The sequence below is a fragment of the Ambystoma mexicanum genome, chromosome 5p (assembly GCF_040938575.1).
Source record: "Ambystoma mexicanum isolate Mex_15411 chromosome 5p, UKY_AmexF1_1, whole genome shotgun sequence".
NCBI lineage: Eukaryota > Metazoa > Chordata > Amphibia > Caudata > Ambystomatidae > Ambystoma > Ambystoma mexicanum.
In genome coordinates this window covers 741,945,058-741,972,268 of record NC_090930.1, presented here as the reverse complement: position 1 = coordinate 741,972,268, position 27,211 = coordinate 741,945,058, and the positions used below count along the sequence as shown (strand labels likewise).

The window sequence follows — 27,211 nt, the reverse complement described above, 5'->3', positions numbered from 1 at the left end:
AAGACCCATGGTGTAATGGTAGCACCCTGGAGGTTGAATCCAATAATTTGCATTCAAATCTCTGTAAGAGTTTACCATCAGTCAAACCTTTCCCTTATGGTTTATTGTGGATGTCTTCTTTGAAGAAAGGTATGATCCAACTAAAGTAAGTACATTCACGAATGGGCCCTTGGTCGGTACAAACAGTATTTATACACCTCAGGCCTTTTGTGAATTAAGAAAAGTGTGTTCTTCGTTCTATTTTTCATCTCAAACTGATACCTTTATTTTACAAACATGTAAAGGCTGTTAAGACGCTTGATTAATATCATTGATTCTGAATGTGGTCGCTTTTCATAGGATTAACCCTTTAACAATTTTGAAAGAGAATGGCGATACAATAGAGCTGCTTTTCCCAGAATGGTATTATTAATGTTGTTGCTGCATCTTCAAGTAAAAAGAGAATCCATTGGGTCACAGATTGAGCATGTTTCTTAACATTGAGTTAAGTTTGAAAATTTCAAATCTTTTATGTATGTTTCCGATGCAGATCTGCCCATCGACTCAGAATGACCTCACTGTTCATACATTTAAAAAAAATGCATAAAGGTTAAGGTGCTAGGCACAAAAGTGGATTTTTATGAAAAGTTATGCCAGAGAGTGAGAGCGAAAATGAATACCCTACACCACTAACCTTATGAATATTACTATCTTTGGCCTATAATTTAAGACAACAAGGAGACAAAGTGTGTTAGAGCAAGAGAGAGGTTCCACTGAGACTTGAACTCGGATCGCTGGATTCAAAGTCCAAAGTGCTAACCATTACACCATGGAACCCTTGTTGAGCAGAGCTTCATAAGGGCAATGAGAATATAGGGCACAGTCAAGATTTTTACTGACCTATAGTAACCGTTTACTGATATTATATCGAAGCAGCACTGTTGCTTTTGGATGCTGTGCAATCGCAAAGTATTGGCTTCATGTCTCATTTGGATCAAATTCTTCCTCTGGAGTCTAATGATATAGGAATATTACATATTTTCTCTGATGTGCTCTGTTTTTCCAGAATGAAGTGCATCATGCTACTGAATATGTGGGTTCCATGGTGTAATGGTTAGCACTCTGGACTCTGAATCCAGCGATGCGAGTTCAAGTCTCGGTGGGACCTTGGGGCTGCTTCTCTTTTAGAGTTGCCTTTCATTTGCAGATAGATATAACAGCAATAGCTTTGCTTTACAGCCCACTTTGATGGCAGTCTTCTTTGACCAAAGAATATTAATAGTTTCTGGGGATGACTCTCTTTTGCCACAAAGAAACTGCCCACTCTCATATCTCCAAAGCTCCAAGGTATAATGGCTATTAAACTGGCTTTTGATCTCAGCGATTTGCATTGAAAGCCCAGGAGGCCCCTAAAATCAGTTGAATTGTTTCCTGATAATTTAGAGTTTATTTCTTCTTTCGAGAAAGGTGTGATCCAAATAAAGCAAGTACATTTAAACAATGGCACTTGATCAGTAAATGCACTACTTTCTAGAACTCATAACTCTTGTAAGTTATAAAAAGTTTGCTCTCCATACAGTTTGTCAACTCAAAGAATTACATTTTTTACACATTTAATAAGACCATCAAATTGCTTGAAACATAGGAATGATTGTGAAAGTGAATATGATTCACCAAAATAATTATATAACATTTTCTAATGTTAATAAAATAGGGCTTTTTCCAATCTTTTCACATCAATGTTGTTTCTGCATGTTCCAGTGAGCAGAGAATCTACTGCACATAGTGTGTACATTTTTCTTTTCATAGAGTTAAGGTTGGACATTATTCATCTGTGGAAAATGTTTCTGAGAGATATCTGGGTGCCCACTCTGATTGACCTTAGGGATTGTACATTAACGATATGTAGTTGCATCACTGTATTGGTATCAGGCACCAAAGTGCATTTAAATGTAATGTCGTGCAGAGAGAGTCGACTGAACTTCTGAATATTAACTCTGTTGAATTGTAATTTGAGAAATTAGAAAATGGAGTGTAAGAGCAAGATAACGGTCCCACCGAGACTTGAACTCGGATCGTTGGATTCAAAGTCCGAAGTGCTAACCATTACACCATGGAACCCTTGCAAGATGCACCTGAGAGCGTTGAATCAGAAATGGCAATATAGAGCACATTTACAATTTTTACAGATTCATAGTCCCAATTGACTGATATCATACAAACACAGCGATGTTGTCGATTGACGTTGTGCTATAGCAATCTCTGTGCTTTATAGAGCATGTAGATCAAATTCTTCCTCTTGAGGCATATGATTAAGCAATATTAAATATTGTTTCTGACTGCCTCTGTTTTGGCATAATGAAGTTCAGCATTTGCGGAAGTATTTAGGTTCCATGGTCTAATGGTTAGTAGGCTGGACTCTGAATTTAGTAATCTGACATGTTATAGCTATATTTTGTTTTCCTTTGGGTGTATTGTCATTTTATGCACATAGATTTCCTAGCAGTGGCTGTGATGAATAGTTCAATTTGATAGCAGCTTCCTTTTGAGAATTTGAAAAAAAAATAATTAAATAGTCTCTCTGGATGACTCTGCTTTGATTTCTATGTGCACATCCCTTTTGCGTTTCAGAGGGATTGACCAACATACACAACAGTGCTTGGAAGACCTCTTCCTCCCTCATGGCATGTAAAGCTAACCTCTCTCCTACCGTGTGTTTTTTTACTTTTTAACTTCCCCTTCCGAGTCATGATCATGTAACTGAATTTACATTTTTAGATTTTAACTGCAGTAGTTGCTTGTTTTTCATTTTTATTTTTTGTGTACGCATACATCCCTTTTTGTGGGGAGGGGGGAGTGATGTCTGTTTACTTATATTAGCTAATATAGGTCATTTTATGTCCGCTTACAATATGTGTCAGGATTTTTTATGTCGTTTCCAATCAATGTCTAATATCAAGTGGTTTGCAGCAGTCATACAAAGGCACGTAACACCCCCAAAACACCTACATAAGTTAGAAATACTCCGGAAGAGTACTCAGTTTATGAAAAGGCGGTGAATCCCAAATAGAACTGTAAATGTAAGCTAGCAAGCAGACTGTGCACCCCTGTTTGGAACTATGACCTGTGTGTTGCCCTCTATTAACAGAACAATGTAACTGCAGCCCATGTCACATAAAATGGAAAGTAGAGATTATGCAAATTAACTCCCAGAAGAGCCTGGTGTCACCCCAAAAGGTGTCATGCTTTTCACACCAAGAAACATCCACACATAGATCCCTGCGAACCTCAAAAACGTACAGGAAACCCTGTCCAGCGCTTTGCTCCCAGAGGAGATAAGGTTGAAAAACCACCCTATGTTAAAAGTGTCCATAATCCATGCCAGCTGCCCTGTCTATAGAACCTGGCCGTTCGTGGCCATTCGGGGCCTAGGGGCATGAGTGGAAGGGTTTAACCTGCCTGGGTTCTTGGGCATGGTTTCATCATGCCTCAGTTTACAATGGCACTCTGCCACTTTGTCAGGCTTTAAAGAAGGCTGACTCCTGCAGAGCAAAAGATCTGATTATTTCCTTACATGTTTTGTACGTAAGAATGCGGATGGTGCTCTGAGCCTCCTATGGTGGTTATTAAGCATGGTATACATACCATAGCATGTAACTGTGCCTACAAATGGAACATTTTGTTCATTTATTAGGGAGTTGTGAAAATGGCAAAATCAAATTGCCATTACTGACACAGACCAGCTGCCGCTGTCCGGACATTTCGTCGAAAGACATTTCGTCGAAAGACATTTGGTCAACGTAATTTGGTCGAAAGCCAAATGGTCGATTTTTTTATTTATTTATATATATATTTTTTAGGTTGTAGTTTACGGAAAAAAAGGGGTTTTTAGAAAAAAAGGGGGTTGGGGGGACCCCTCAAACCCCCCCCCCAAAAAAAATGTGAAAATAAAAAACAAAGCAATTCGACCATTTGGTTTTCGACCAAATGGTTTCGACCAATTGTCCTGTCGACAAATTTTTTTCGACGAAATGTCTGGCAACCCAGCTGCCGACTGTTGCTATTGACAGGAGTTCCAGGTGTATAAACTGAGGAGATCACCAGTTCAATTACCTGTGAACGCATTTTGAAGCTCATTCACAACCAGTTCATGCCCGTTCTCTCCATTTTGGCTTTCTGGCTGGCCGAGGGGCCCTTCAGTAATGTTCTTTGCTAACCATTACACCATGGGCCCCTTGCTGGTGCAACCTGACAGAGTTGTAACAGAAATGAGAATCGAGATCTCATGCATCATTTTAACAAACTCATATTCCTAGCCCACGGATATTATGCAAATGTGGAACTGTTTAGTTGGTTGTTGCGCAATAGCAAACTCTTTGCTTTACAGCTCATTTGGATAGGATTCTTCCTCTGGAGGCATAAGATAAAAGAATATTGCATACATTCTCTAAAAGGCTCTTTTTTTGCTGCAATGACGTTCATCATGTCACTAAGTATGTAGGTTCCATGGTGTAATGGTTAGCACTCTGGACTCTGAATCCAGCGATCCGAGTTCAAATCTCGGTGGGACCTTGGGAATTACTGTGTTTGTTTTCCTCTCAGTGTCTTGTTTTAATAGCAATGACGCTGCTGTGTCGCCCACTTTCATAGCATTATTCCCTGGGTGCATTTGAAAAAAGAAAGATTTTCCATGGATGACGCTCTTTAGCCACAATTAAACCCACCACTTTCTGTGGTGTGAAAGACCCATGGTGTAATGGTAGCACCCTGGAGGTTGAATCCAATAATTTGCATTCAAATCTCTGTAAGAGTTTACCATCAGTCAAACCTTTCCCTTATGGTTTATTGTGGATGTCTTCTTTGAAGAAAGGTATGATCCAACTAAAGTAAGTACATTCACAAATGGGCCCATGGTCGGTACAAACAGTATTTATACACCTCAGGCCTTTTGTGAATTAAGAAAAGTGTGTTCTTCGTTCTATTTTTCATCTCAAACTGATACCTTTATTTTACAAACATGTAAAGGCTGTTAAGACGCTTGATTAATATCATTGATTCTGAATGTGGTCGCTTTTCATAGGATTAACCCTTTAACAATTTTGAAAGAGAATGGCGATACAATAGAGCTGCTTTTCCCAAAATGGTATTATTAATGTTGTTGCTGCATCTTCAAGTAAAAAGAGAATCCATTGGGTCACAGATTGAGCATGTTTCTTAACATTGAGTTAAGTTTGAAAATTTCAAATCTTTTATGTATGTTTCCGATGCAGATCTGCCCATCGACTCAGAATGACCTCACTGTTCATACATTTAAAAAAAATGCATAAAGGTTAAGGTGCTAGGCACAAAAGTGGATTTTTATGAAAAGTTATGCCAGAGAGTGAGAGCGAAAATGAATACCCTACACCACTAACCTTATGAATATTACTATCTTTGGCCTATAATTTAAGACAACAAGGAGACAAAGTGTGTTAGAGCAAGAGAGAGGTTCCACCGAGACTTGAACTCGGATCGCTGGATTCAAAGTCCAAAGTGCTAACCATTACACCATGGAACCCTTGTTGAGCAGAGCTTCATAAGGGCAATGAGAATATAGGGCACAGTCAAGATTTTTACTGACCTATAGTAACCGTTTACTGATATTATATCGAAGCAGCACTGTTGCTGTTGGATGCTGTGCAATCGCAAAGTATTGGCTTCATGTCTCATTTGGATCAAATTCTTCCTCTGGAGTCTAATGATATAGGAATATTACATAATTTCTCTGATGTGCTCTGTTTTTCCAGAATGAAGTGCATCATGCTACTGAATATGTGGGTTCCATGGTGTAATGGTTAGCACTCTGGACTCTGAATCCAGCGATGCGAGTTCAAGTCTCGGTGGGACCTTGGGGCTGCTTCTCTTTTAGAGTTGCCTTTCATTTGCAGATAGATATAACAGCAATAGCTTTGCTTTACAGCCCACTTTGATGGCAGTCTTCTTTGACCAAAGAATATTAATAGTTTCTGGGGATGACTCTCTTTTGCCACAAAGAAACTGCCCACTCTCATATCTCCAAAGCTCCAAGGTATAATGGCTATTAAACTGGCTTTTGATCTCAGCGATTTGCATTGAAAGCCCAGGAGGCCCCTAAAATCAGTTGAATTGTTTCCTGATAATTTAGAGTTTATTTCTTCTTTCGAGAAAGGTGTGATCCAAATAAAGTAAGTACATTTAAACAAGGGCACTTGATCAGTAAATGCACTACTTTCTAGAACTCATAACTCTTGTAAGTTATAAAATGTTTGCTCTCCATACAGTTTGTCAACTCAAAGAATTACATTTTTTACACATTTAATAAGACCATCAAATTGCTTGAAACATAGGAATGATTGTGAAAGTGAATATGATTCACCAAAATAATTGTATAACATTTTTTAATGTTAATAAAATAGGGCTTTTTCCAATCTTTTCACATCAATGTTGTTTCTGCATGTTCCAGTGAGCAGAGAATCTACTGCACATAGTGTGTACATTTTTCTTTTCATAGAGTTAAGGTTGGACATTATTCATCTGTGGAAAATGTTTCTGAGAGATATCTGGGTGCCCACTCTGATTGACCTTAGGGATTGTACATTAACGATATGTAGTTGCATCACTGTATTGGTATCAGGCACCAAAGTGCATTTAAATGTAATGTCGTGCAGAGAGAGTCGACTGAACTTCTGAATATTAACTCTGTTGAATTGTAATTTGAGAAATTAGAAAATGGAGTGTAAGAGCAAGATAACGGTCCCACCGAGACTTGAACTCGGATCGTTGGATTCAAAGTCCGAAGTGCTAACCATTACACCATGGAACCCTTGCAAGATGCACCTGAGAGCGTTGAATCAGAAATGGCAATATAGAGCACATTTACAATTTTTACAGATTCATAGTCCCAATTGACTGATCTCATACAAACACAGCGATGTTGTCGATTGACGTTGTGCTATAGCAATCTCTGTGCTTTATAGAGCATGTAGATCAAATTCTTCCTCTTGAGGCATATGATTAAGCAATATTAAATATTGTTTCTGACTGCCTCTGTTTTGGCATAATGAAGTTCAGCATTTGCGGAAGTATTTAGGTTCCATGGTCTAATGGTTAGTAGGCTGGACTCTGAATTTAGTAATCTGACATGTTATAGCTATATTTTGTTTTCCTTTGGGTGTATTGTCATTTTATGCACATAGATTTCCTAGCAGTGGCTGTGATGAATAGTTCAATTTGATAGCAGCTTCCTTTTGAGAATTTGAAAAAAAAAGAATTAAATAGTCTCTCTGGATGACTCTGCTTTGATTTCTATGTGCACATCCCTTTTGCGTTTCAGAGGGATTGACCAACATACACAACAGTGCTTGGAAGACCTCTTCCTCCCTCATGGCATGTAAAGCTAACCTCTCTCCTACCGTGTGTTTTTTTACTTTTTAACTTCCCCTTCCGAGTCATGATCATGTAACTGAATTTACATTTTTAGATTTTAACTGCAGTAGTTGCTTGTTTTTCATTTTTATTTTTTGTGTACGCATACATCCCTTTTTGTGGGGAGGGGGGAGTGATGTCTGTTTACTTATATTAGCTAATATAGGTCATTTTATGTCCGCTTACAATATGTGTCAGGATTTTTTATGTCGTTTCCAATCAATGTCTAATATTAAGTGGTTTGCAGCAGTCATACAAAGGCACGTAACACCCCCAAAACACCTACATAAGTTAGAAATACTCCGGAAGAGTACTCAGTTTATGAAAAGGCGGTGAATCCCAAATAGAACTGTAAATGTAAGCTAGCAAGCAGACTGTGCACCCCTGTTTGGAACTATGACCTGTGTGTTGCCCTCTATTAACAGAACAATGTAACTGCAGCCCATGTCACATAAAATAGAAAGTAGAGATTATGCAAATTAACTCCCAGAAGAGCCTGGTGTCACCCCAAAAGGTGTCATGCTTTTCACACCAAGAAACATCCACACATAGATCCCTGCGAACCTCAAAAACGTACAGGAAACCCTGTCCAGCGCTTTGCTCCCAGAGGAGATAAGGTTGAAAAACCACCCTATGTTAAAAGTGTCCATAATCCATGCCAGCTGCCCTGTCTATAGAACCTGGCCGTTCGTGGCCATTCGGGGCCTAGGGGCATGAGTGGAAGGGTTTAACCTGCCTGGGTTCTTGGGCATGGTTTCATCATGCCTCAGTTTACAATGGCACTCTGCCACTTTGTCAGGCTTTAAAGAAGCCTGACTCCTGCAGAGCAAAAGATCTGATTATTTCCTTACATGTTTTGTACGTAAGAATGCGGATGGTGCTCTGAGCCTCCTATGGTGGTTATTAAGCATGGTATACATACCATAGCATGTAACTGTGCCTACAAATGGAACATTTTGTTCATTTATTAGGGAGTTGTGAAAATGGCAAAATCAAATTGCCATTACTGACACAGACCAGCTGCCGCTGTCCGGACATTTCGTCGAAAGACATTTCGTCGAAAGACATTTGGTCGACGTAATTTGGTCGAAAGCCAAATGGTCGATTTTTTTATTTATTTATATATATATTTTTTAGGTTGTAGTTTACGGAAAAAAAGGGGTTTTTAGAAAAAAAGGGGGTTGGGGGGACCCCCCAAACCCCCCCCCAAAAAAAAATGTGAAAATAAAAAACAAAGCAATTCGACCATTTGGTTTTCGACCAAATGGTTTCGACCAATTGTCCTGTCGACAAATTTTTTTCGACGAAATGTCTGGCAACCCAGCTGCCGACTGTTGCTATTGACAGGAGTTCCAGGTGTATAAACTGAGGAGATCACCAGTTCAATTACCTGTGAACGCATTTTGAAGCTCATTCACAACCAGTTCATGCCCGTTCTCTCCATTTTGGCTTTCTGGCTGGCCGAGGGGCCCTTCAGTAATGTTCTTTGCTAACCATTACACCATGGGCCCCTTGCTGGTGCAACCTGACAGAGTTGTAACAGAAATGAGAATCGAGATCTCATGCATCATTTTAACAAACTCATATTCCTAGCCCACGGATATTATGCAAATGTGGAACTGTTTAGTTGGTTGTTGCGCAATAGCAAACTCTTTGCTTTACAGCTCATTTGGATAGGATTCTTCCTCTGGAGGCATAAGATAAAAGAATATTGCATACATTCTCTAAAAGGCTCTTTTTTTGCTGCAATGACGTTCATCATGTCACTAAGTATGTAGGTTCCATGGTGTAATCGTTAGCACTCTGGACTCTGAATCCAGCGATCCGAGTTCAAATCTCGGTGGGACCTTGGGAATTACTGTGTTTGTTTTCCTCTCAGTGTCTTGTTTTAATAGCAATGACGCTGCTGTGTCGCCCACTTTCATAGCATTATTCCCTGGGTGCATTTGAAAAAAGAAAGATTTTCCATGGATGAAGCTCTTTAGCCACAATGAAACCCACCACTTTCTGTGGTGTGAAAGACCCATGGTGTAATGGTAGCACCCTGGAGGTTGAATCCAATAATTTGCATTCAAATCTCTGTAAGAGTTTACCATCAGTCAAACCTTTCCCTTATGGTTTATTGTGGATGTCTTCTTTGAAGAAAGGTATGATCCAACTAAAGTAAGTACATTCACGAATGGGCCCATGGTCGGTACAAACAGTATTTATACACCTCAGGCCTTTTGTGAATTAAGAAAAGTGTGTTCTTCGTTCTATTTTTCATCTCAAACTGATACCTTTATTTTACAAACATGTAAAGGCTGTTAAGACGCTTGATTAATATCATTGATTCTGAATGTGGTCGCTTTTCATAGGATTAACCCTTTAACAATTTTGAAAGAGAATGGCGATACAATAGAGCTGCTTTTCCCAAAATGGTATTATTAATGTTGTTGCTGCATCTTCAAGTAAAAAGAGAATCCATTGGGTCACAGATTGAGCATGTTTCTTAACATTGAGTTAAGTTTGAAAATTTCAAATCTTTTATGTATGTTTCCGATGCAGATCTGCCCATCGACTCAGAATGACCTCACTGTTCATACATTTAAAAAAAATGCATAAAGGTTAAGGTGCTAGGCACAAAAGTGGATTTTTATGAAAAGTTATGCCAGAGAGTGAGAGCGAAAATGAATACCCTACACCACTAACCTTCTGAATATTACTATCTTTGGCCTATAATTTAAGACAACAAGGAGACAAAGTGTGTTAGAGCAAGAGAGAGGTTCCACCGAGACTTGAACTCGGATCGCTGGATTCAAAGTCCAAAGTGCTAACCATTACACCATGGAACCCTTGTTGAGCAGAGCTTCATAAGGGCAAAGAGAATATAGGGCACAGTCAAGATTTTTACTGACCTATAGTAACCGTTTACTGATATTATATCGAAGCAGCACTGTTGCTGTTGGATGCTGTGCAATCGCAAAGTATTGGCTTCATGTCTCATTTGGATCAAATTCTTCCTCTGGAGTCTAATGATATAGGAATATTACATATTTTCTCTGATGTGCTCTGTTTTTCCAGAATGAAGTGCATCATGCTACTGAATATGTGGGTTCCATGGTGTAATGGTTAGCACTCTGGACTCTGAATCCAGCGATGCGAGTTCAAGTCTCGGTGGGACCTTGGGGCTGCTTCTCTTTTAGAGTTTCCTTTCATTTGCAGATAGATATAACAGCAATAGCTTTGCTTTACAGCCCACTTTGATGGCAGTCTTCTTTGACCAAAGAATATTAATAGTTTCTGGGGATGACTCTCTTTTGCCACAAAGAAACTGCCCACTCTCATATCTCCAAAGCTCCAAGGTATAATGGCTATTAAACTGGCTTTTGATCTCAGCGATTTGCATTGAAAGCCCAGAAGGCCCCTAAAATCAGTTGAATTGTTTCCTGATAATTTAGAGTTTATTTCTTCTTTCGAGAAAGGTGTGATCCAAATAAAGTAAGTACATTTAAACAAGGGCACTTGATCAGTAAATGCACTACTTTCTAGAACTCATAACTCTTGTAAGTTATAAAATGTTTGCTCTCCATACAGTTTGTCAACTCAAAGAATTACATTTTTTACACATTTAATAAGACCATCAAATTGCTTGAAACATAGGAATGATTGTGAAAGTGAATATGATTCACCAAAATAATTGTATAACATTTTTTAATGTTAATAAAATAGGGCTTTTTCCAATCTTTTCACATCAATGTTGTTTCTGCATGTTCCAGTGAGCAGAGAATCTACTGCACATAGTGTGTACATTTTTCTTTTCATAGAGTTAAGGTTGGACATTATTCATCTGTGGAAAATGTTTCTGAGAGATATCTGGGTGCCCACTCTGATTGACCTTAGGGATTGTACATTAACGATATGTAGTTGCATCACTGTATTGGTATCAGGCACCAAAGTGCATTTAAATGTAATGTCGTGCAGAGAGAGTCGACTGAACTTCTGAATATTAACTCTGTTGAATTGTAATTTGAGAAATTAGAAAATGGAGTGTAAGAGCAAGATAACGGTCCCACCGAGACTTGAACTCGGATCGTTGGATTCAAAGTCCGAAGTGCTAACCATTACACCATGGAACCCTTGCAAGATGCACCTGAGAGCGTTGAATCAGAAATGGCAATATAGAGCACATTTACAATTTTTACAGATTCATAGTCCCAATGGACTGATATCATACAAACACAGCGATGTTGTCGATTGACGTTGTGCTATAGCAATCTCTGTGCTTTATAGAGCATGTAGATCAAATTCTTCCTCTTGAGGCATATGATTAAGCAATATTAAATATTGTTTCTGACTGCCTCTGTTTTGGCATAATGAAGTTCAGCATTTGCGGAAGTATTTAGGTTCCATGGTCTAATGGTTAGTAGGCTGGACTCTGAATTTAGTAATCTGACATGTTATAGCTATATTTTGTTTTCCTTTGGGTGTATTGTCATTTTATGCACATAGATTTCCTAGCAGTGGCTGTGATGAATAGTTCAATTTGATAGCAGCTTCCTTTTGAGAATTTGAAAAAAAAAGAATTAAATAGTCTCTCTGGATGACTCTGCTTTGATTTCTATGTGCACATCCCTTTTGCGTTTCAGAGGGATTGACCAACATACACAACAGTGCTTGGAAGACCTCTTTCTCCCTCATGGCATGTAAAGCTAACCTCTCTCCTACCTTGTGTTTTTTTACTTTTTAACTTCCCCTTCCGAGTCATGATCATGTAACTGAATTTACATTTTTAGATTTTAACTGCAGTAGTTGCTTGTTTTTCATTTTTATTTTTTGTGTACGCATACATCCCTTTTTGTGGGGAGGGGGGAGTGATGTCTGTTTACTTATATTAGCTAATATAGGTCATTTTATGTCCGCTTACAATATGTGTCAGGATTTTTTATGTCGTTTCCAATCAATGTCTAATATCAAGTGGTTTGCAGCAGTCATACAAAGGCACGTAACACCCCCAAAACACCTACATAAGTTAGAAATCCTCCGGAAGAGTACTCAGTTTATGAAAAGGCGGTGAATCCCAAATAGAACTGTAAATGTAAGCTAGCAAGCAGACCGTGCACCCCTGTTTGGAACTATGACCTGTGTGTTGCCCTCTATTAACAGAACAATGTAACTGCAGCCCATGTCACATAAAATAGAAAGTAGAGATTATGCAAATTAACTCCCAGAAGAGCCTGGTGTCACCCCAAAAGGTGTCATGCTTTTCACACCAAGAAACATCCACACATAGATCCCTGCGAACCTCAAAAACGTACAGGAAACCCTGTCCAGCGCTTTGCTCCCAGAGGAGATAAGGTTGAAAAACCACCCTATGTTAAAAGTGTCCATAATCCATGCCAGCTGCCCTGTCTATAGAACCTGGCCGTTCGTGGCCATTCGGGGCCTAGGGGCATGAGTGGAAGGGTTTAACCTGCCTGGGTTCTTGGGCATGGTTTCCTCATGCCTCAGTTTACAATGGCACTCTGCCACTTTGTCAGGCTTTAAAGAAGCCTGACTCCTGCAGAGCAAAAGATCTGATTATTTCCTTACATGTTTTGTACGTAAGAATGCGGATGGTGCTCTGAGCCTCCTATGGTGGTTATTAAGCATGGTATACATACCATAGCATGTAACTGTGCCTACAAATGGAACATTTTGTTCATTTATTAGGGAGTTGTGAAAATGGCAAAATCAAATTGCCATTATTGACACAGACCAGCTGCCGCTGTCCGGACATTTCGTCGAAAGACATTTAGTCGAAAGACATTTGGTCGACGTAATTTGGTCGAAAGCCAAATGGTCGATTTTTTAATTTATATATATATATATTTTTTAGGTTGTAGTTTAGGGAAAAAAAGGGTTTTTTTTAGAAAAAAAGGGGGTTGGCGGGGACCCCCCCAACCCCCACCCCCCAAAAAAAAAATGTGAAAATAAAAAACAAAAGCAATTCGACCATTTGGTTTTCGACCAAATGGTTTCGACCATTTGTCCTGTCGACAAATTTTTTTCGACGAAATGTCTTGCAACCCAGCTGCCGACTGTTGCTATTGAGAGGAGTTCCAGGTGTATAAACTGAGGAGATCACCAGTTCAATTACCTGTGAACGCATTTTGAAGCTCATTCACAACCAGTTCATGCCCGTTCTCTCCATTTTGGCTTTCTGGCTGGCCGAGGGGCCCTTCAGTAATGTTCTTTGCTAACCATTACACCATGGGCCCCTTGCTGGTGCAACCTGACAGAGTTGTAACAGAAATGAGAATCGAGATCTCATGCATCATTTTAACAAACTCATATTCCTAGCCCACGGATATTATGCAAATGTGGAACTGTTTAGTTGGTTGTTGCGCAATAGCAAACTCTTTGCTTTACAGCTCATTTGGATAGGATTCTTCCTCTGGAGGCATAAGATAAAAGAATATTGCATACATTCTCTAAAAGGCGCTTTTTTTGCTGCAATGACGTTCATCATGTCACTAAGTATGTAGGTTCCATGGTGTAATGGTTAGCACTCTGGACTCTGAATCCAACGATCCGAGTTCAAATCTCGGTGGGACCTTGGGAATTACTGTGTTTGTTTTCCTCTCAGTGTCTTGTTTTAATAGCAATGACGCTGCTGTGTCGCCCACTTTCATAGCATTATTCCCTGGGTGCATTTGAAAAAAGAAAGATTTTCCATGGATGACGCTCTTTAGCCACAATGAAACCCACCACTTTCTGTGGTGTGAAAGACCCATGGTGTAATAGTAGCACCCTGGAGGTTGAATCCAATAATTTGCATTCAAATCTCTGTAAGAGTTTACCATCAGTCGAACCTTTCCCTTATCGTTTATTGTGGATGTCTTCTTTGAAGAAAGGTATGATCCAACTAAAGTAAGTACATTCACGAATGGGCCCTTGGTCGGTACAAACAGTATTTATACACCTCAGGCCTTTTGTGAATTAAGAAAAGTGTGTTCTTCGTTCTATTTTTCATCTCAAACTGATACCTTCATTTTACAAACATGTAAAGACTGTTAAGACGCTTGATTAATATCATTGATTCTGAATGTGGTCGCTTTTCATAGGATTAACCCTTTAACAATTTTGAAAGAGAATGGCGATACAATAGAGCTGCTTTTCCCAAAATGGTATTATTAATGTTGTTGCTGCATCTTCAAGTAAAAAGAGAATCCATTGGGTCACAGATTGAGCATGTTTCTTAACATTGAGTTAAGTTTGAAAATTTCAAATCTTTTATGTATGTTTCCGATGCAGATCTGCCCATCGACTCAGAATGACCTCACTGTTCATACATTTAAAAAAAATGCATAAAGGTTAAGGTGCTAGGCACAAAAGTGGATTTTTGTGAAAAGTTATGCCAGAGAGTGAGAGCGAAAATGAATACCCTACACCACTAACCATATGAATATTACTATCTTTGGCCTATAATTTAAGACAACAAGGAGACAAAGTGTGTTAGAGCAAGAGAGAGGTTCCACCGAGACTTGAACTCGGATCGCTGGATTCAAAGTCCAAAGTGCTAACCATTATACCATGGAACCCTTGTTGAGCAGAGCTTCATAAGGGCAATGAGAATATAGGGCACAGTCAAGATTTTTACTGACCTATAGTAACCGTTTACTGATATTATATCGAAGCAGCACTGTTGCTGTTGGATGCTGTGCAATCGCAAAGTACTGGCTTCATGTCTCATTTGGATCAAATTCTTCCTCTGGAGTCTAATGATATAGGAATATTACATATTTTCTCTGATGTGCTCTGTTTTTCCAGAATGAAGTGTATCATGCTACTGAATATGTGGGTTCCATGGTGTAATGGTTAGCACTCTGGACTCTGAATCCAGCGATCCGAGTTCAAGTCTCGGTGGGACCTTGGGGCTGCTTCTCTTTTAGAGTTGCCTTTCATTTGCAGATAGATATAACAGCAATAGCTTTGCTTTACAGCCCACTTTGATGGCAGTCTTCTTTGACCAAAGAATATTAATAGTTTCTGGGGATGACTCTCTTTTGCCACAAAGAAACTGCCCACTCTCATATCTCCAAAGCTCCAAGGTATAATGGCTATTAAACTGGCTTTTGATCTCAGCGATTTGCATTGAAAGCCCAGGAGGCCCCTAAAATCAGTTGAATTGTTTCCTGATAATTTAGAGTTTATTTCTTCTTTCGAGAAAGGTGTGATCCAAATAAAGTAAGTACATTTAAACAAGGGCACTTGATCAGTAAATGCACTACTTTCTAGAACTCATAACTCTTGTAAGTTATAAAAAGTTTGCTCTCCATACAGTTTGTCAACTCAAAGAATTACATTTTTTACACATTTAATAAGACCATCAAATTGCTTGAAACATAGGAATGATTGTGAAAGTGAATATGATTCACCAAAATAATTGTATAACATTTTTTAATGTTAATAAAATAGGGCTTTTTCCAATCTTTTCACATCAATGTTGTTTCTGCATGTTCCAGTGAGCAGAGAATCTACTGCACATAGTGTGTACATTTTTCTTTTCATAGAGTTAAGGTTGGACATTATTCATCTGTGGAAAATGTTTCTGAGAGATATCTGGGTGCCCACTCTGATTGACCTTAGGGATTGTACATTAACGATATGTAGTTGCATCACTGTATTGGTATCAGGCACCAAAGTACATTTAAATGGAATGTCGTGCAGAGAGAGTCGACTGAACTTCTGAATATTAACTCTGTTGAATTGTAATTTGAGAAATTAGAAAATGGAGTGTAAGAGCAAGATAACGGTCCCACCGAGACTTGAACTCGGATCGTTGGATTCAAAGTCCAAAGTGCTAACCATTACACCATGGAACCCTTGCAAGATGCACCTGAGAGCGTTGAATCAGAAATGGCAATATAGAGCACATTTACAATTTTTACAGATTCATAGTCCCAATTGACTGATATCATACAAACACAGCGATGTTGTCGATTGACGTTGTGCTATAGCAATCTCTGTGCTTTATAGAGCATGTAGATCAAATTCTTCCTCTTGAGGCATATGATTAAGCAATATTAAATATTGTTTCTGACTGCCTCTGTTTTGGCATAATGAAGTTCAGCATTTGCGGAAGTATTTAGGTTCCATGGTCTAATGGTTAGTAGGCTGGACTCTGAATTTAGTAATCTGACATGTTATAGCTATATTTTGTTTTCCTTTGGGTGTATTGTCATTTTATGCACATAGATTTCCTAGCAGTGGCTGTGATGAATAGTTCAATTTGATAGCAGCTTCCTTTTGAGAATTTGAAAAAAAAAGAATTAAATAGTCTCTCTGGATGACTCTGCTTTGATTTCTATGTGCACATCCCTTTTGCGTTTCAGAGGGATTGACAAACATACACAACAGTGCTTGGAAGACCTCTTCCTCCCTCATGGCATGTAAAGCTAACCTCTCTCCTACCGTGTGTTTTTTTACTTTTTAACTTCCCCTTCCGAGTCATGATCATGTAACTGAATTTACATTTTTAGATTTTAACTGCAGTAGTTGCTTGTTTTTCATTTTTATTTTTTGTGTACGCATACATCCCTTTTTGTGGGGAGGGGGGAGTGATGTCTGTTTACTTATATTAGCTAATATAGGTCATTTTATGTCCGCTTACAATATGTGTCAGGATTTTTTATGTCGTTTCCAATCAATGTCTAATATCAAGTGGTTTGCAGCAGTCATACAAAGGCACGTAACACCCCCAAAACACCTACATAAGTTAGAAATACTCCGGAAGAGTACTCCGTTTATGAAAAGGCGGTGAATCCCAAATAGAACTGTAAATGTAAGCTAGCAAGCAGACCGTGCACCCCTGTTTGGAACTATGACCTGTGTGTTGCCCTCTATTAACAGAACAATGTAACTGCAGCCCATGTCACATAAAATAGAAAGTAGAGATTATGCAAATTAACTCCCAGAAGAGCCTGGTGTCACCCCAAAAGGTGTCATGCTTTTCACACCAAGAAACATCCACACATAGATCCCTGCGAACCTCAAAAACGTACAGGAAACCCTGTCCAGCGCTTTGCTCCCAGAGGAGATAAGGTTGAAAAACCACCCTATGTTAAAAGTGTCCATAATCCATGCCAGCTGCCCTGTCTATAGAACCTGGCCGTTCGTGGACGTTCGGGGCCTAGGGGCATGAGTGGAAGGGTTTAACCTCCCTGGGTTCTTGGGCATGGTTTCATCATGCCTCAGTTTACAATGGCACTCTGCCACTTTGTCAGGCTTTAAAGAAGCCTGACTCCTGCAGAGCAAAAGATCTGATTATTTCCTTACATGTTTTGTACGTAAGAATGCGGATGGTGCTCTGAGCCTCCTATGGTGGTTATTAAGCATGGTATACATACCATAGCATGTAACTGTGCCTACAAATGGAACATTTTGTTCATTTATTAGGGAGTTGTGAAAATGGCAAAATCAAATTGCCATTATTGACACAGACCAGCTGCCGCTGTCCGGACATTTCGTCGAAAGACATTTGGTCGACGTAATTTGGTCGAAAGCCAAATGGTCGATTTTTTTATTTATTTATATATATATTTTTTAGGTTGTAGTTTAGGGAAAAAAAGGGGTTTTTAGAAAAAAAGGGGGTTGGCGGGGACCCCCCAACCCCCACCCCCCCAAAAAAAAATGTGAAAATAAAAAACAAAAGCAATTCGACCATTTGGTTTTCGACCAAATGGTTTCGACCAATTGTCCTGTCGACAAATTTTTTTCGACGAAATGTCTGGCAACCCAGCTGCCGACTGTTGCTATTGACAGGAGTTCCAGGTGTATAAACTGAGTAGATCACCAGTTCAATTACCTGTGAACGCATTTTGAAGCTCATTCACAACCAGTTCATGCCCGTTCTCTCCATTTTGGCTTTCTGGCTGGCCGAGGGGCCCTTCAGTAATGTTCTTTGCTAACCATTACACCATGGGCCCCTTGCTGGTGCAACCTGACAGAGTTGTAACAGAAATGAGAATCGAGATCTCATGCATCATTTTAACAAACTCATATTCCTAGCCCACGGATATTATGCAAATGTGGAACTGTTTAGTTGGTTGTTGCGCAATAGCAAACTCTTTGCTTTACAGCTCATTTGGATAGGATTCTTCCTCTGGAGGCATAAGATAAAAGAATATTGCATACATTCTCTAAAAGGCGCTTTTTTTGCTGCAATGACGTTCATCATGTCACTAAGTATGTAGGTTCCATGGTGTAATGGTTAGCACTCTGGACTCTGAATCCAGCGATCCGAGTTCAAATCTCGGTGGGACCTTGGGAATTACTGTGTTTGTTTTCCTCTCAGTGTCTTGTTTTAATAGCAATGACGCTGCTGTGTCGCCCACTTTCATAGCATTATTCCCTGGGTGCATTTGAAAAAAGAAAGATTTTCCATGGATGACGCTCTTTAGCCACAATGAAACCCACCACTTTCTGTGGTGTGAAAGACCCATGGTGTAATGGTAGCACCCTGGAGGTTGAATCCAATAATTTGCATTCAAATCTCTGTAAGAGTTTACCATCAGTCAAACCTTTCCCTTATGGTTTATTGTGGATGTCTTCTTTGAAGAAAGGTATGATCCAACTAAAGTAAGTACATTCACGAATGGGCCCTTGGTCGGTACAAACAGTATTTATACACCTCAGGCCTTTTGTGAATTAAGAAAAGTGTGTTCTTCGTTCTATTTTTCATCTCAAACTGATACCTTTATTTTACAAACATGTAAAGGCTGTTAAGACGCTTGATTAATATCATTGATTCTGAATGTGGTCGCTTTTCATAGGATTAACCCTTTAACAATTTTGAAAGAGAATGGCGATACAATAGAGCTGCTTTTCCCAGAATGGTATTATTAATGTTGTTGCTGCATCTTCAAGTAAAAAGAGAATCCATTGGGTCACAGATTGAGCATGTTTCTTAACATTGAGTTAAGTTTGAAAATTTCAAATCTTTTATGTATGTTTCCGATGCAGATCTGCCCATCGACTCAGAATGACCTCACTGTTCATACATTTAAAAAAAATGCATAAAGGTTAAGGTGCTAGGCACAAAAGTGGATTTTTATGAAAAGTTATGCCAGAGAGTGAGAGCGAAAATGAATACCCTACACCACTAACCTTATGAATATTACTATCTTTGGCCTATAATTTAAGACAACAAGGAGACAAAGTGTGTTAGAGCAAGAGAGAGGTTCCACCGAGACTTGAACTCGGATCGCTGGATTCAAAGTCCAAAGTGCTAACCATTACACCATGGAACCCTTGTTGAGCAGAGCTTCATAAGGGCAATGAGAATATAGGGCACAGTCAAGATTTTTACTGACCTATAGTAACCGTTTACTGATATTATATCGAAGCAGCACTGTTGCTGTTGGATGCTGTGCAATCGCAAAGTATTGGCTTCATGTCTCATTTGGATCAAATTCTTCCTCTGGAGTCTAATGATATAGGAATATTACATATTTTCTCTGATGTGCTCTGTTTTTCCAGAATGAAGTGCATCATGCTACTGAATATGTGGGTTCCATGGTGTAATGGTTAGCACTCTGGACTCTGAATCCAGCGATGCGAGTTCAAGTCTCGGTGGGACCTTGGGGCTGCTTCTCTTTTAGAGTTGCCTTTCATTTGCAGATAGATATAACAGCAATAGCTTTGCTTTACAGCCCACTTTGATGGCAGTCTTCTTTGACCAAAGAATATTAATAGTTTCTGGGGATGACTCTCTTTTGCCACAAAGAAACTGCCCACTCTCATATCTCCAAAGCTCCAAGGTATAATGGCTATTAAACTGGCTTTTGATCTCAGCGATTTGCATTGAAAGCCCAGGAGGCCTCTAAAATCATTTGAATTGTTTCCTGATAATTTAGAGTTTATTTCTTCTTTCGAGAAAGGTGTGATCCAAATAAAGTAAGTACATTTAAACAAGGGCACTTGATCAGTAAATGCACTACTTTCTAGAACTCATAACTCTTGTAAGTTATAAAAAGTTTGCTCTCCATACAGTTTGTCAACTCAAAGAATTACATTTTTTACACATTTAATAAGACCATCAAATTGCTTGAAACATAGGAATGATTGTGAAAGTGAATATGATTCACCAAAATAATTGTATAACATTTTTTAATGTTAATAAAATAGGGCTTTTTCCAATCTTTTCACATCAATGTTGTTTCTGCATGTTCCAGTGAGCAGAGAATCTACTGCACATAGTGTGTACATTTTTCTTTTCATAGAGTTAAGGTTGGACATTATTCATCTGTGGAAAATGTTTCTGAGAGATATCTGGGTGCCCACTCTGATTGACCTTAGGGATTGTACATTAACGATATGTAGTTGCATCACTGTATTGGTATCAGGCACCAAAGTGCATTTAAATGTAATGTCGTGCAGAGAGAGAGAGAGTGTGAAAACGGCTACCTGAGTCGACTGAACTTCTGAATATTAACTCTGTTGAATTGTAATTTGAGAAATTAGAAAATGGAGTGTAAGAGCAAGATAACGGTTCCACCGAGACTTGAACTCGGATCGTTGGATTCAAAGTCCAAAGTGCTAACCATTACACCATGGAACCCCTGCAAGATGCACCTGAGAGCGTTGAATCAGAAATGGCAATATAGAGCACATTTACAATTTGTACAGATTCATAGTCCCAATTGACTGATATCATACAAACACAGCGATGTTGTCGATTGACGTTGTGCTATAGCAATCTCTGTGCTTTATAGAGCATGTAGATCAAATTCTTCCTCTTGAGGCATATGATTAAGCAATATTAAATATTGTTTCTGACTGCCTCTGTTTTGGCATAATGAAGTTCAGCATTTGCGGAAGTATTTAGGTTCCATGGTCTAATGGTTAGTAGGCTGGACTCTGAATTTAGTAATCTGACATGTTATAGCTATATTTTGTTTTCCTTTGGGTGTATTGTCATTTTATGCACATAGATTTCCTAGCAGTGGCTGTGATGAATAGTTCAATTTGATAGCAGCTTCCTTTTGAGAATTTGAAAAAAAAAGAATTAAATAGTCTCTCTGGATGACTCTGCTTTGATTTCTATGTGCACATCCCTTTTGCGTTTCAGAGGGATTGACCAACATACACAACAGTGCTTGGAAGACCTCCTCCTCCCTCATGGCATGTAAAGCTAACCTCTCTCCTACCGTGTGTTTTTTTACTTTTTAACTTCCCCTTCCGAGTCATGATCATGTAACTGAATTTACATTTTTAGATTTTAACTGCAGTAGTTGCTTGTTTTTCATTTTTATTTTTTGTGTACGCATACATCCCTTTTTGTGGGGAGGGGGGAGTGATGTCTGTTTACTTATATTAGCTAATATAGGTCATTTTATGTCCGCTTACAATATGTGTCAGGATTTTTTATGTCGTTTCCAATCAATGTCTAATATCAAGTGGTTTGCAGCAGTCATACAAAGGCACGTAACACCCCCAAAACACCTACATAAGTTAGAAATCCTCCGGAAGAGTACTCAGTTTATGAAAAGGCGGTGAATCCCAAATAGAACTGTAAATGTAAGCTAGCAAGCAGACCGTGCACCCCTGTTTGGAACTATGACCTGTGTGTTGCCCTCTATTAACAGAACAATGTAACTGCAGCCCATGTCACATAAAATAGAAAGTAGAGATTATGCAAATTAACTCCCAGAAGAGCCTGATGTCACCCCAAAAGGTGTCATGCTTTTCACACCAAGAAACATCCACACATAGATCCCTGCGAACCTCAAAAACGTACAGGAAACCCTGTCCAGCGCTTTGCTCCCAGAGGAGATAAGGTTGAAAAACCACCCTATGTTAAAAGTGTCCATAATCCATGCCAGCTGCCCTGTCTATAGAACCTGGCTGTTCGTGGCCATTCGGGGCCTAGGGGCATGAGTGGAAGGGTTTAACCTGCCTGGGTTCTTGGGCATGGTTTCATCATGCCTCAGTTTACAATGGCACTCTGCCACTTTGTCAGGCTTTAAAGAAGCCTGACTCCTGCAGAGCAAAAGATCTGATTATTTCCTTACATGTTTTGTACGTAAGAATGCGGATGGTGCTCTGAGCCTCCTATGGTGGTTATTAAGCATGGTATACATACCATAGCATGTAACTGTGCCTACAAATGGAACATTTTGTTCATTTATTAGGGAGTTGTGAAAATGGCAAAATCAAATTGCCATTACTGACACAGACCAGCTGCCGCTGTCCGGACATTTCGTCGAAAGACATTTCGTCGAAAGACATTTGGTCGACGTAATTTCGTCGAAAGCCAAATGGTCGATTTTTTTATTTATTTATATATATATTTTTTAGGTTGTAGTTTACGGAAAAAAAGGGGTTTTTAGAAAAAAAGGGGGTTGGGGGGACCCCCCAAACCCCCCCCCCAAAAAAAAATGTGAAAATAAAAAACAAAGCAATTCGACCATTTGGTTTTCGACCAAATGGTTTCGACCAATTGTCCTGTCGACAAATTTTTTTCGACGAAATGTCTGGCAACCCAGCTGCCGACTGTTGCTATTGACAGGAGTTCCAGGTGTATAAACTGAGGAGATCACCAGTTCAATTACCTGTGAACGCATTTTGAAGCTCATTCACAACCAGTTCATGCCCGTTCTCTCCATTTTGGCTTTCTGGCTGGCCGAGGGGCCCTTCAGTAATGTTCTTTGCTAACCATTACACCATGGGCCCCTTGCTGGTGCAACCTGACAGAGTTGTAACAGAAATGAGAATCGAGATCTCATGCATCATTTTAACAAACTCATATTCCTAGCCCACGGATATTATGCAAATGTGGAACTGTTTAGTTGGTTGTTGCGCAATAGCAAACTCTTTGCTTTACAGCTCATTTGGATAGGATTCTTCCTCTGGAGGCATAAGATAAAAGAATATTGCATACATTCTCTAAAAGGCTCTTTTTTTGCTGCAATGACGTTCATCATGTCACTAAGTATGTAGGTTCCATGGTGTAATGGTTAGCACTCTGGACTCTGAATCCAGCGATCCGAGTTCAAATCTCGGTGGGACCTTGGGAATTACTGTGTTTGTTTTCCTCTCAGTGTCTTGTTTTAATAGCAATGACGCTGCTGTTTCGCCCACTTTCATAGCATTATTCCCTGGGTGCATTTGAAAAAAGAAAGATTTTCCATGGATGACGCTCTTAAGCCACAATGAAACCCACCACTTTCTGTGGTGTGAAAGACCCATGGTGTAATGGTAGCACCCTGGAGGTTGAATCCAATAATTTGCATTCAAATCTCTGTAAGAGTTTACCATCAGTCAAACCTTTCCCTTATGGTTTATTGTGGATGTCTTCTTTGAAGAAAGGTATGATCCAACTAAAGTAAGTACATTCACGAATGGGCCCATGGTCGGTACAAACAGTATTTATACACCTCAGGCCTTTTGTGAATTAAGAAAAGTGTGTTCTTCGTTCTATTTTTCATCTCAAACTGATACCTTTATTTTACAAACATGTAAAGGCTGTTAAGACGCTTGATTAATATCATTGGTTCTGAATGTGGTCGCTTTTCATAGGATTAACCCTTTAACAATTTTGAAAGAGAATGGCGATACAATAGAGCTGCTTTTCCCAAAATGGTATTATTAATGTTGTTGCTGCATCTTCAAGTAAAAAGAGAATCCATTGGGTCACAGATTGAGCATGTTTCTTAACATTGAGTTAAGTTTGAAAATTTCAAATCTTTTATGTATGTTTCCGATGCAGATCTGCCCATCGACTCAGAATGACCTCACTGTTCATACATTTAAAAAAAATGCATAAAGGTTAAGGTGCTAGGCACAAAAGTGGATTTTTATGAAAAGTTATGCCAGAGAGTGAGAGCGAAAATGAATACCCTACACCACTAACCTTCTGAATATTACTATCTTTGGCCTATAATTTAAGACAACAAGGAGACAAAGTGTGTTAGAGCAAGAGAGAGGTTCCACCAAGACTTGAACTCGGATCGCTGGATTCAAAGTCCAAAGTGCTAACCATTACACCATGGAACCCTTGTTGAGCAGAGCTTCATAAGGGCAATGAGAATATAGGGCACAGTCAAGATTTTTACTGACCTATAGTAACCGTTTACTGATATTATATCGAAGCAGCACTGTTGCTGTTGGATGCTGTGCAATCGCAAAGTATTGGCTTCATGTCTCATTTGGATCAAATTCTTCCTCTGGAGTCTAATGATATAGGAATATTACATATTTTCTCTGATGTGCTCTGTTTTTCCAGAATGAAGTGCATCATGCTACTGAATATGTGGGTTCCATGGTGTAATGGTTAGCACTCTGGACTCTGAATCCAGCGATGCGAGTTCAAGTCTCGGTGGGACCTTGGGGCTGCTTCTCTTTTAGAGTTGCCTTTCATTTGCAGATAGATATAACAGCAATAGCTTTGCTTTACAGCCCACTTTGATGGCAGTCTTCTTTGACCAAAGAATATTAATAGTTTCTGGGGATGACTCTCTTTTGCCACAAAGAAACTGCCCACTCTCATATCTCCAAAGCTCCAAGGTATAATGGCTATTAAACTGGCTTTTGATCTCAGCGATTTGCATTGAAAGCCCAGGAGGCCCCTAAAATCAGTTGAATTGTTTCCTGATAATTTAGAGTTTATTTCTTCTTTCGAGAAAGGTGTGATCCAAATAAAGTAAGTACATTTAAACAAGGGCACTTGATCAGTAAATGCACTACTTTCTAGAACTCATAACTCTTGTAAGTTATAAAATGTTTGCTCTCCATACAGTTTGTCAACTCAAAGAATTACATTTTTTACACATTTAATAAGACCATCAAATTGCTTGAAACATAGGAATGATTGTGAAAGTGAATATGATTCACCAAAATAATTGTATAACATTTTTTAATGTTAATAAAATAGGGCTTTTTCCAATCTTTTCACATCAATGTTGTTTCTGCATGTTCCAGTGAGCAGAGAATCTACTGCACATAGTGTGTACATTTTTCTTTTCATAGAGTTAAGGTTGGACATTATTCATCTGTGGAAAATGTTTCTGAGAGATATCTGGGTGCCCACTCTGATTGACCTTAGGGATTGTACATTAACGATATGTAGTTGCATCACTGTATTGGTATCAGGCACCAAAGTGCATTTAAATGTAATGTCGTGCAGAGAGAGTCGACTGAACTTCTGAATATTAACTCTGTTGAATTGTAATTTGAGAAATTAGAAAATGGAGTGTAAGAGCAAGATAACGGTCCCACCGAGACTTGAACTCGGATCGTTGGATTCAAAGTCCGAAGTGCTAACCATTACACCATGGAACCCTTGCAAGATGCACCTGAGAGCGTTGAATCAGAAATGGCAATAAAGAGCACATTTACAATTTTTACAGATTCATAGTCCCAATGGACTGATATCATACAAACACAGCGATGTTGTCGATTGACGTTGTGCTATAGCAATCTCTGTGCTTTATAGAGCATGTAGATCAAATTCTTCCTCTTGAGGCATATGATTAAGCAATATTAAATATTGTTTCTGACTGCCTCTGTTTTGGCATAATGAAGTTCAGCATTTGCGGAAGTATTTAGGTTCCATGGTCTAATGGTTAGTAGGCTGGACTCTGAATTTAGTAATCTGACATGTTATAGCTATATTTTGTTTTCCTTTGGGTGTATTGTCATTTTATGCACATAGATTTCCTAGCAGTGGCTGTGATGAATAGTTCAATTTGATAGCAGCTTCCTTTTGAGAATTTGAAAAAAAAAGAATTAAATAGTCTCTCTGGATGACTCTGCTTTGATTTCTATGTGCACATCCCTTTTGCGTTTCAGAGGGATTGACCAACATACACAACAGTGCTTAGAAGACCTCTTCCTCCCTCATGGCATGTAAAGCTAACCTCTCTCCTACCTTGTGTTTTTTTACTTTTTAACTTCCCCTTCCGAGTCATGATCATGTAACTGAATTTACATTTTTAGATTTTAACTGCAGTAGTTGCTTGTTTTTCATTTTTATTTTTTCTGTACGCATACATCCCTTTTTGTGGGGAGGGGGGAGTGATGTCTGTTTACTTATATTAGCTAATATAGGTCATTTTATGTCCGCTTACAATATGTGTCAGGATTTTTTATGTCGTTTCCAATCAATGTCTAATATCAAGTGGTTTGCAGCAGTCATACAAAGGCACGTAACACCCCCAAAACACCTATATAAGTTAGAAATACTCCGGAAGAGTACTCAGTTTATGAAAAGGCGGTGAATCCCAAATAGAACTGTAAATGTAAGCTAGCAAGCAGACCGTGCACCCCTGTTTGGAACTATGACCTGTGTGTTGCCCTCTATTAACAGAACAATGTAACTGCAGCCCATGTCACATAAAATAGAAAGTAGAGATTATGCAAATTAACTCCCAGAAGAGCCTGGTGTCACCCCAAAAGGTGTCATGCTTTTCACACCAAGAAACATCCACACATAGATCCCTGCGAACCTCAAAAACGTACAGGAAACCCTGTCCAGCGCTTTGCTCCCAGAGGAGATAAGGTTGAAAAACCACCCTATGTTAAAAGTGTCCATGATCCATGCCAGCTGCCCTGTCTATAGAACCTGGCCGTTCGTGGCCATTCGGGGCCTAGGGGCATGAGTGGAAGGGTTTAACCTGCCTGGGTTCTTGGGCATGGTTTCATCATGCCTCAGTTTACAATGGCACTCTGCCACTTTGTCAGGCTTTAAAGAAGCCTGACTCCTGCAGAGCAAAAGATCTGATTATTTCCTTACATGTTTTGTACGTAAGAATGCGGATGGTGCTCT

The 27,211-nt window shown here is 39.2% G+C and overlaps 23 non-coding genes across 23 annotated transcripts; 11 read left to right on the top strand and 12 right to left on the bottom strand.

Moving 5' to 3' along the window:
• Positions 1-744: 744 nt before the first annotated feature.
• Positions 745-816, bottom strand: TRNAQ-UUG (transfer RNA glutamine (anticodon UUG)). Its single transcript has one exon. It is a non-coding gene; the product is annotated as a tRNA-Gln (tRNA).
• A 259-nt stretch (positions 817-1,075) lies between these two features.
• TRNAQ-CUG (transfer RNA glutamine (anticodon CUG)) lies at positions 1,076-1,147 on the top strand. Its single transcript has one exon. It is a non-coding gene; the product is annotated as a tRNA-Gln (tRNA).
• An 881-nt stretch (positions 1,148-2,028) lies between these two features.
• On the bottom strand, positions 2,029-2,100 carry TRNAQ-UUG (transfer RNA glutamine (anticodon UUG)). Its single transcript has one exon. It is a non-coding gene; the product is annotated as a tRNA-Gln (tRNA).
• Positions 2,101-4,479: 2,379 nt separating this feature from the next.
• Positions 4,480-4,551, top strand: TRNAQ-CUG (transfer RNA glutamine (anticodon CUG)). Its single transcript has one exon. It is a non-coding gene; the product is annotated as a tRNA-Gln (tRNA).
• Positions 4,552-5,464: 913 nt separating this feature from the next.
• On the bottom strand, positions 5,465-5,536 carry TRNAQ-UUG (transfer RNA glutamine (anticodon UUG)). The gene has a single exon. It is a non-coding gene; the product is annotated as a tRNA-Gln (tRNA).
• A 259-nt stretch (positions 5,537-5,795) lies between these two features.
• TRNAQ-CUG (transfer RNA glutamine (anticodon CUG)) lies at positions 5,796-5,867 on the top strand. The gene has a single exon. It is a non-coding gene; the product is annotated as a tRNA-Gln (tRNA).
• An 881-nt stretch (positions 5,868-6,748) lies between these two features.
• Positions 6,749-6,820, bottom strand: TRNAQ-UUG (transfer RNA glutamine (anticodon UUG)). The gene has a single exon. It is a non-coding gene; the product is annotated as a tRNA-Gln (tRNA).
• A 2,379-nt stretch (positions 6,821-9,199) lies between these two features.
• On the top strand, positions 9,200-9,271 carry TRNAQ-CUG (transfer RNA glutamine (anticodon CUG)). Its single transcript has one exon. It is a non-coding gene; the product is annotated as a tRNA-Gln (tRNA).
• Positions 9,272-10,184: 913 nt separating this feature from the next.
• On the bottom strand, positions 10,185-10,256 carry TRNAQ-UUG (transfer RNA glutamine (anticodon UUG)). Its single transcript has one exon. It is a non-coding gene; the product is annotated as a tRNA-Gln (tRNA).
• Positions 10,257-10,515: 259 nt separating this feature from the next.
• On the top strand, positions 10,516-10,587 carry TRNAQ-CUG (transfer RNA glutamine (anticodon CUG)). Its single transcript has one exon. It is a non-coding gene; the product is annotated as a tRNA-Gln (tRNA).
• Positions 10,588-11,468: 881 nt separating this feature from the next.
• TRNAQ-UUG (transfer RNA glutamine (anticodon UUG)) lies at positions 11,469-11,540 on the bottom strand. The gene has a single exon. It is a non-coding gene; the product is annotated as a tRNA-Gln (tRNA).
• Positions 11,541-13,927: 2,387 nt separating this feature from the next.
• TRNAQ-CUG (transfer RNA glutamine (anticodon CUG)) lies at positions 13,928-13,999 on the top strand. Its single transcript has one exon. It is a non-coding gene; the product is annotated as a tRNA-Gln (tRNA).
• Positions 14,000-14,912: 913 nt separating this feature from the next.
• Positions 14,913-14,984, bottom strand: TRNAQ-UUG (transfer RNA glutamine (anticodon UUG)). The gene has a single exon. It is a non-coding gene; the product is annotated as a tRNA-Gln (tRNA).
• Positions 14,985-15,243: 259 nt separating this feature from the next.
• Positions 15,244-15,315, top strand: TRNAQ-CUG (transfer RNA glutamine (anticodon CUG)). Its single transcript has one exon. It is a non-coding gene; the product is annotated as a tRNA-Gln (tRNA).
• An 881-nt stretch (positions 15,316-16,196) lies between these two features.
• On the bottom strand, positions 16,197-16,268 carry TRNAQ-UUG (transfer RNA glutamine (anticodon UUG)). The gene has a single exon. It is a non-coding gene; the product is annotated as a tRNA-Gln (tRNA).
• Positions 16,269-18,637: 2,369 nt separating this feature from the next.
• Positions 18,638-18,709, top strand: TRNAQ-CUG (transfer RNA glutamine (anticodon CUG)). Its single transcript has one exon. It is a non-coding gene; the product is annotated as a tRNA-Gln (tRNA).
• Positions 18,710-19,622: 913 nt separating this feature from the next.
• TRNAQ-UUG (transfer RNA glutamine (anticodon UUG)) lies at positions 19,623-19,694 on the bottom strand. The gene has a single exon. It is a non-coding gene; the product is annotated as a tRNA-Gln (tRNA).
• Positions 19,695-19,953: 259 nt separating this feature from the next.
• On the top strand, positions 19,954-20,025 carry TRNAQ-CUG (transfer RNA glutamine (anticodon CUG)). Its single transcript has one exon. It is a non-coding gene; the product is annotated as a tRNA-Gln (tRNA).
• Positions 20,026-20,932: 907 nt separating this feature from the next.
• TRNAQ-UUG (transfer RNA glutamine (anticodon UUG)) lies at positions 20,933-21,004 on the bottom strand. Its single transcript has one exon. It is a non-coding gene; the product is annotated as a tRNA-Gln (tRNA).
• A 2,380-nt stretch (positions 21,005-23,384) lies between these two features.
• On the top strand, positions 23,385-23,456 carry TRNAQ-CUG (transfer RNA glutamine (anticodon CUG)). Its single transcript has one exon. It is a non-coding gene; the product is annotated as a tRNA-Gln (tRNA).
• A 913-nt stretch (positions 23,457-24,369) lies between these two features.
• TRNAQ-UUG (transfer RNA glutamine (anticodon UUG)) lies at positions 24,370-24,441 on the bottom strand. The gene has a single exon. It is a non-coding gene; the product is annotated as a tRNA-Gln (tRNA).
• A 259-nt stretch (positions 24,442-24,700) lies between these two features.
• TRNAQ-CUG (transfer RNA glutamine (anticodon CUG)) lies at positions 24,701-24,772 on the top strand. The gene has a single exon. It is a non-coding gene; the product is annotated as a tRNA-Gln (tRNA).
• An 881-nt stretch (positions 24,773-25,653) lies between these two features.
• TRNAQ-UUG (transfer RNA glutamine (anticodon UUG)) lies at positions 25,654-25,725 on the bottom strand. The gene has a single exon. It is a non-coding gene; the product is annotated as a tRNA-Gln (tRNA).
• Positions 25,726-27,211: the final 1,486 nt, after the last annotated feature.